At 40.7% G+C, this 5,671-nt stretch overlaps 1 non-coding gene across 1 annotated transcript; it reads right to left on the bottom strand.

Moving 5' to 3' along the window:
- Positions 1 to 5,334: 5,334 nt before the first annotated feature.
- LOC115900253 lies at positions 5,335 to 5,447 on the bottom strand. The gene has a single exon (XR_004059908.1). It is a non-coding gene; the product is annotated as a U5 spliceosomal RNA (small nuclear RNA).
- Positions 5,448 to 5,671: the final 224 nt, after the last annotated feature.

The raw sequence follows: 5,671 nt of genomic DNA, 5'->3' as shown, positions 1-5,671 counted from the left end.
GGAACGGGCTTGCGCACAAGCGTGCGTGCGCGTGACCGCCTCCACCGGCGGGCTCGTGAGCGCGCCGCCGCCGGGATCGCTCCTGGGCCTTAGAGAAGACGCGGATAAGGACCAAGGAAAGAGGGAGGTAGCGGTTCCTGAGCTCCTTCGGCGCTTGGGCTCCTACAGCTCTGACTATTCGGACCCTCAGGGTAGAACGGGAGGCGGCCAGTTCCCTGCTCTAAGGAGTTGCCTGCGCTCTGAGGTGAGCTGATAGGCCCCTCCCTGTGAGGTTCGTCAGCGCTGGTGACGTCATGCAAACGTGACGTCAACTCTGGCCAGAACATCTGGCCTGGGCTCGCCAGGCGCCTCGCTGGGCCGGCTGGGAGATGGGGAAGTGCCTGGAGTTGTGCTCACACTCACAGCAGGAACGCTAGTCAGCCCTGCCAGCTTCTACACCAACTCAGGGAAGTGATTTGGTGAGGTTAGAAGACTGAAGGGTAAAGGTTAATCTCGTCACCATTGACTAGTTTTCGTCACATCACACACCGTCGGTTAACTCTCACCTGTATCCCGTTCTAGTTCTCCCGGGTCTGTGTTAGCCCAGCAGCTAACAAGCAGAGCCCCTGGCCCAAACTACATTCACCTTCCTTAAAAAGTTACCTTTTTTGGCCGGGCGCGATGGCTCAAGCCTGTAATCCCAGCACTTTGGGAGGCCGAGACGGGCGGATCACGAGGTCAGGAGATCGAGACTATCCTGGCTAACGCGGTGAAACCCCGTCTCTACTAAAAAAAAAAAATACAAAAAACTAGCCGGACGAGGGGGCGGGCGCCTGTAGTCCCAGCTACTCGGGAGGCTGAGCCAGGAGAATGGCGTAAACACGGGAGGTGGAGCTTGCAGTGAGCTGAGATCCGGCCACTGCACTCCAAGCTGGGCGACAGAGCGAGACTCCGTCTCAAAAAAAAGAAAAAAAAAGGAGTCTCGCTCTGTCGCCCAGGCTGGAGTGCAGTGGTGAGATCTCGGCTCACTGCAGCCTCCACCCCCCGGGTTCAAACGATTTTCCTGCCTCAACCTCCCTAGTAGCTGGGATTACGGGCCAGCGCCACCACACCCGGCTAATTTTCGTATTTTTAATAGAGACAGGGTTTCACCATGTTGGCCACGCTGGTCTTAACTCCTGACTTCAAATGATCTGCCTGCCTCAGACTCCCAAAGTGCTGGGATTATAGGCGTGAGCCACCACGCCCAGCTTCAAGGAAGGTTTTTTTTTTTTTTTTTTTTGAGACAGAATTTTGCTCTTGTTGCCTAGGCTGTAGTGCAGTGGTGCCATCTCAGCTCACTGCAACCTCCGCCTCCCGGATTCAAGCAATTCTCCTGCCTAAGGCCAGCCTCCAGAGTAGCTGGGATTACAGACATGCGCCACCACGCCCGGCTAATTTTGTATTTTTAGCAGAGACGGGGTTTCTCCATGTTGGTCAGGCTGGTCAGGAACTCCCGACCTCAGGTGATCCGCCCGCCTCGGCCTCCCAAAGTGCTGGGATTGCAGGCGTGAGCCACCGCGCCCGGCCAAGGCAGATTTTTAAACATGACAAAGGTGAAAGAGAGTGAAGGGAGCAATCATACTGTTTTGGAATAATTAAGGAGGCTTCCTGGAGGAGAGTGTGATGATTCTTGATGAATAAATAGAGATAATAAAAAAAAAGTGTGGTACTATCACCAAAACCAATAGACAATAAAAGAGATTATAAAACTCGTAAACATACCCATGTAATATGAGAATTCCTTAGGTAATGAAGGTGACATTATAAATTAGTAGGGGAAGAAACCTGTTCAATTAGTAGTGAAGGAAACATGCTTAACCATAGGAAAAATAGACTGTCACCTTGTTTCCTGAAGAAAAAAAAAAGTGTAAAACACAAAACCAGAAACCAGAAAAAATACAAGTGACTGATCTAAAGATAGAGAAGAACCTTCTAAATATAAAAGAATTGGAAGAACTTAAAAAGAATGAAATTGGTTTGACTGTGTAAAATACCTAATGTAGATGACGGGTTGATGGGTGCAGCAAACCACCATGGCACATGTATACCTATGTAACAAACCTGTCCCACGTATCTCGAAACTTAAAGTATAATAATTTTTTTAAAGTGCTATCCTAGGGAAAAGATATCTATAATATATGTCAGACAAAGGTTTAATGTACTTAACATATCAAGATCTCTTACTAACCAATAAGAATAAAAGGACATGAATATATAAGTCCCAAAAGAAATATAAAACTCAAATTTAAGTCTTTTTTAATGCTCAACCTCACTAGTAATCAAAGACATGCAAAATAAACTATATTCTATTTTTCATCTACCAAACTAGCAAAAGAAAGTGTTTAATTTTATTTCAATAGTTTTGGGGGTACAGGTGGCTTCTGTTTATAGGAATAAGTTATTTAGTGCCGATTTCTGAGAGTTGTGGTGCACCTGTCACCTGAGCAGTGTACACTATACCCAATGTGTAGTCTATTATCTCTCACCCCACTCGCAACCTTCCCTGCAAGTCCCCAAAGTCCATTATATCATGCTTATGCCCTTGCATTCTCATAGGTTAGCTCCCAAAAGAAACATTTTAATTGCTGATAAATGTGCAATAAACATCTCCCCATTTTCCCCACCCCACAGACCCTGGCAATCACGATTCTACTGTCTGCTTCTATGAGTTCAACTTTTTTAGATTCCCCATATAAGTGAGGTCATACAATATTAGTCTTTCTGTGTCTGGCTTATTTCACTTAATGTAACATCCTCCAGGTTTATCCATGTTGTCACAAATGTCAGTATTTCCTTCCTTTTTATGGGTAAGTATGCCATTGTCTGTATTTACTACATTTTGTTTATCTCTTCATTTGTTGATAGACACATTGTTTCTGTTTCTTGACTATTGTGAGTAATCCTTTGGATATAAATGCAGAAGTGGAGTTGCTGGATCATATGATAGTTGTATTTTTAATTTTTTGAGGAACCTCCATACTATTTTTCCATAATTGCTGTATCAATTTATATTCCCACCAGCAGTGTACAAGGGTTCCTGTTTCTCTACACCCTCAGCAACACTTGTTATTGCTTGTCTTTTTTTTTTTTTTTTTTTTTTAGTAGAGATAGTCTTGCTGTGTTGCTCAGGCTGGTTTCAAACTTTTGGTCTCAAGCAGTCCTCCCACAGCCTCCCAAAGTGCTGGAATTACGGCATGAACCACCCCACCTGGCCATTTTTTGATAATAGCCATTCTAACACATGGGAGGTGATATCATATGGTTTTGACTTGCATTTCCATGATGATTAGTTATGTTGTGTTTGTTTTAATGTATCTGATGGCTATTTTTATGTCTGCTTTGGAAAACTGTCTATTCGCATCCTTTGCCCAATTCTTAATTGGGCTATGTTTTCTTGCTGTTGAGTTGTATGAATTCCTTACATATTTTGGATATTAACTCCTTACCAGATATGTGGTTTGCAAATATTTTCTCCCATTGCATAGGTTACCCTTTCATTTTGTTGAGTGTTTCCTTTGCTATGCAGAAGCTTTTTAGTTTGATGTAGTCCAACTTGTTTATTTTTGCTTCTGTTGCCTGTACTTTGGATGCATGTCTGAAAAATCATTACCAAGACCAATGTCAAGTGGCTTTCCCCCATCTTTTTTTCTAGGAGTTTTGTAATTTCAGATCTGATATTTAAGTCTTTAACCCATTTCAATTTAATTTTTGTGGAGGGTGTAAAGTAAGGATATAATTTTACCCTTCTGCAGGTAGATACCTTAGATACCTAGTTTTTCCAACATTGTTTATTGAAGAGACCGTCCTTTACCTATTGTATATTCTGGATGCCCATGTCAAAGATTAGTTGACCGCATATGTGTGGGTTTATTTTTAAGCTCTGTATTCTTTTCCAGTGGTCTCTGTGTCTGTTTTTATGCCAGTACTATACTGTTTTGATTAGTATAGCTCTGTAATATAATTTGAAAACGGGGAGTGTGATATATCTAGCTTTGTTGTTGTTTCTCAAGATTGCATTAATTATGTGAGGACTTTTGTGATTCCATATAAATTTTGGGATTGTTTATTTCTATGAAAAATGCCATTGGAAGTTTGATAGGGATCACATTGAATCTAGATTGCTTGGGGAGTATAGACATTTTAACAATACTAATACTTCAATCTGTGAACATATCTTTATTTGTGTCTTCATTTTCTTTCATCAGTGTCTTATAGTTTTTAGTGTACAGATTTTTCACCTCCTTGGTTAAATTTATTAATAATTATTGTATTGTTTTTGATGCTATTATAAATGAGATGTCTTCTTAATTTCTTTTTTAGGTAGTTTATTATTAGCATATAGAAATGCAACCAGTTTTCATTTGTTGATTTTGTATCCTGCAACTTTACTGAATTGGTTTATTAGTTCTAATTTATTTATGTATTTCTCTCCCTCTCTCTCTCTCTCTTTCTTTGTTTCTTTTTTAGACAGGGTCTCGCTCTGTCATCCAGGCTAGAGTGCAGTGGCATCATCACAGCTTACTGCAGCTTTGACTTCCTGGGATCAGGCGATCCTCCCACCTCAGCCTCTGAAGTAGCTGGGACTACAGGCCCACACTATGACACTCGGCTAATTTTTTTTATTTTTTTGCAGAGACAAGTGCCACTATGTTGCCTAGGCTGATCTCAAACTCCTAAGCTCAAGTGATCCTCCTGCCTCGACTTCCCAAAGTGTTAGAATTACGGGCGTGAGCCCCTGTGCCCAGGTGGGTTTTCTATATATCAGATTATGTCATATGCAGAGATAATTTAATTTCTTTTCTGATTTGGATGACTTTTATTTCTTTTTATTGCCTAATTACTCTGGTATATTCCTTCTTTAATTTGTTGAGAGTCTTTATCATGAAAGATGTTGAATATTATTAAATGCTTTTTCTTGTATCTACTGAATTGATCATATGATTTTTATACTTTGTTTAGTTAATGTGAAATATCACACTGGTTGATTTGCATAGTTTGAACTATCTTTCATCTCAGGAATAAATCCTACTTGATCTTAGTATATGATACTTTTAATGTGGCATTGAATTTTGTTTGCTAATATTTCGTTGAGGATTTTTGCCTGTAGAGCCAGAAGTCAGGGATATTGGCCTATAATTTTGTTTTCTTGTAGTATCTTTATCTGGCTTTGATGCGAGGGTAATGCTGGCCTCATAAAATGAGTTTGGAAGTGTTCCTTTCTCTTCAGTTTTAAATGTTTGGTAGAATTCATCCATGAAGCTACCTGGTCTGGGCTTTTCTTTTTTCCCTTTCTTTTCTTTTTTGTTTTTTACTAGCCCTGCCAAAGGAAGACCTCAAAAAATTAGCTAAAAGCTCAGAGTCTTTCCTCTCCACAGGAATCTTGAGTAAAAGGTGAAAATTTTATGTGATCTGAAAAGCCAGAATATTGCTGGGTTTTTCTCTATTGGGAAGTTTTTGGTTACTGGATCAATCTCCTCACTCATAATTGATCTGTTCAGATTTTCTGTGTCTTTGTGATTCACTCTTGGTAAGTTGTATGTTTCTAGAAATTAGAGTACTACCTTGAACTTAACAGATGTCCACTGAATACTTAATTGACTGATTCTTCTTGTCTCATAAGAATGATATAAGAAAATACATAGTGCTAATG

The sequence above is a fragment of the Rhinopithecus roxellana genome, chromosome 10 (assembly GCF_007565055.1).
Source record: "Rhinopithecus roxellana isolate Shanxi Qingling chromosome 10, ASM756505v1, whole genome shotgun sequence".
Classification (NCBI taxonomy): Eukaryota; Metazoa; Chordata; class Mammalia; order Primates; family Cercopithecidae; genus Rhinopithecus; species Rhinopithecus roxellana.
The sequence above is the reverse complement of the archived record's forward strand: the minus strand, read 5'-3'. Positions and strand labels throughout refer to the sequence as shown.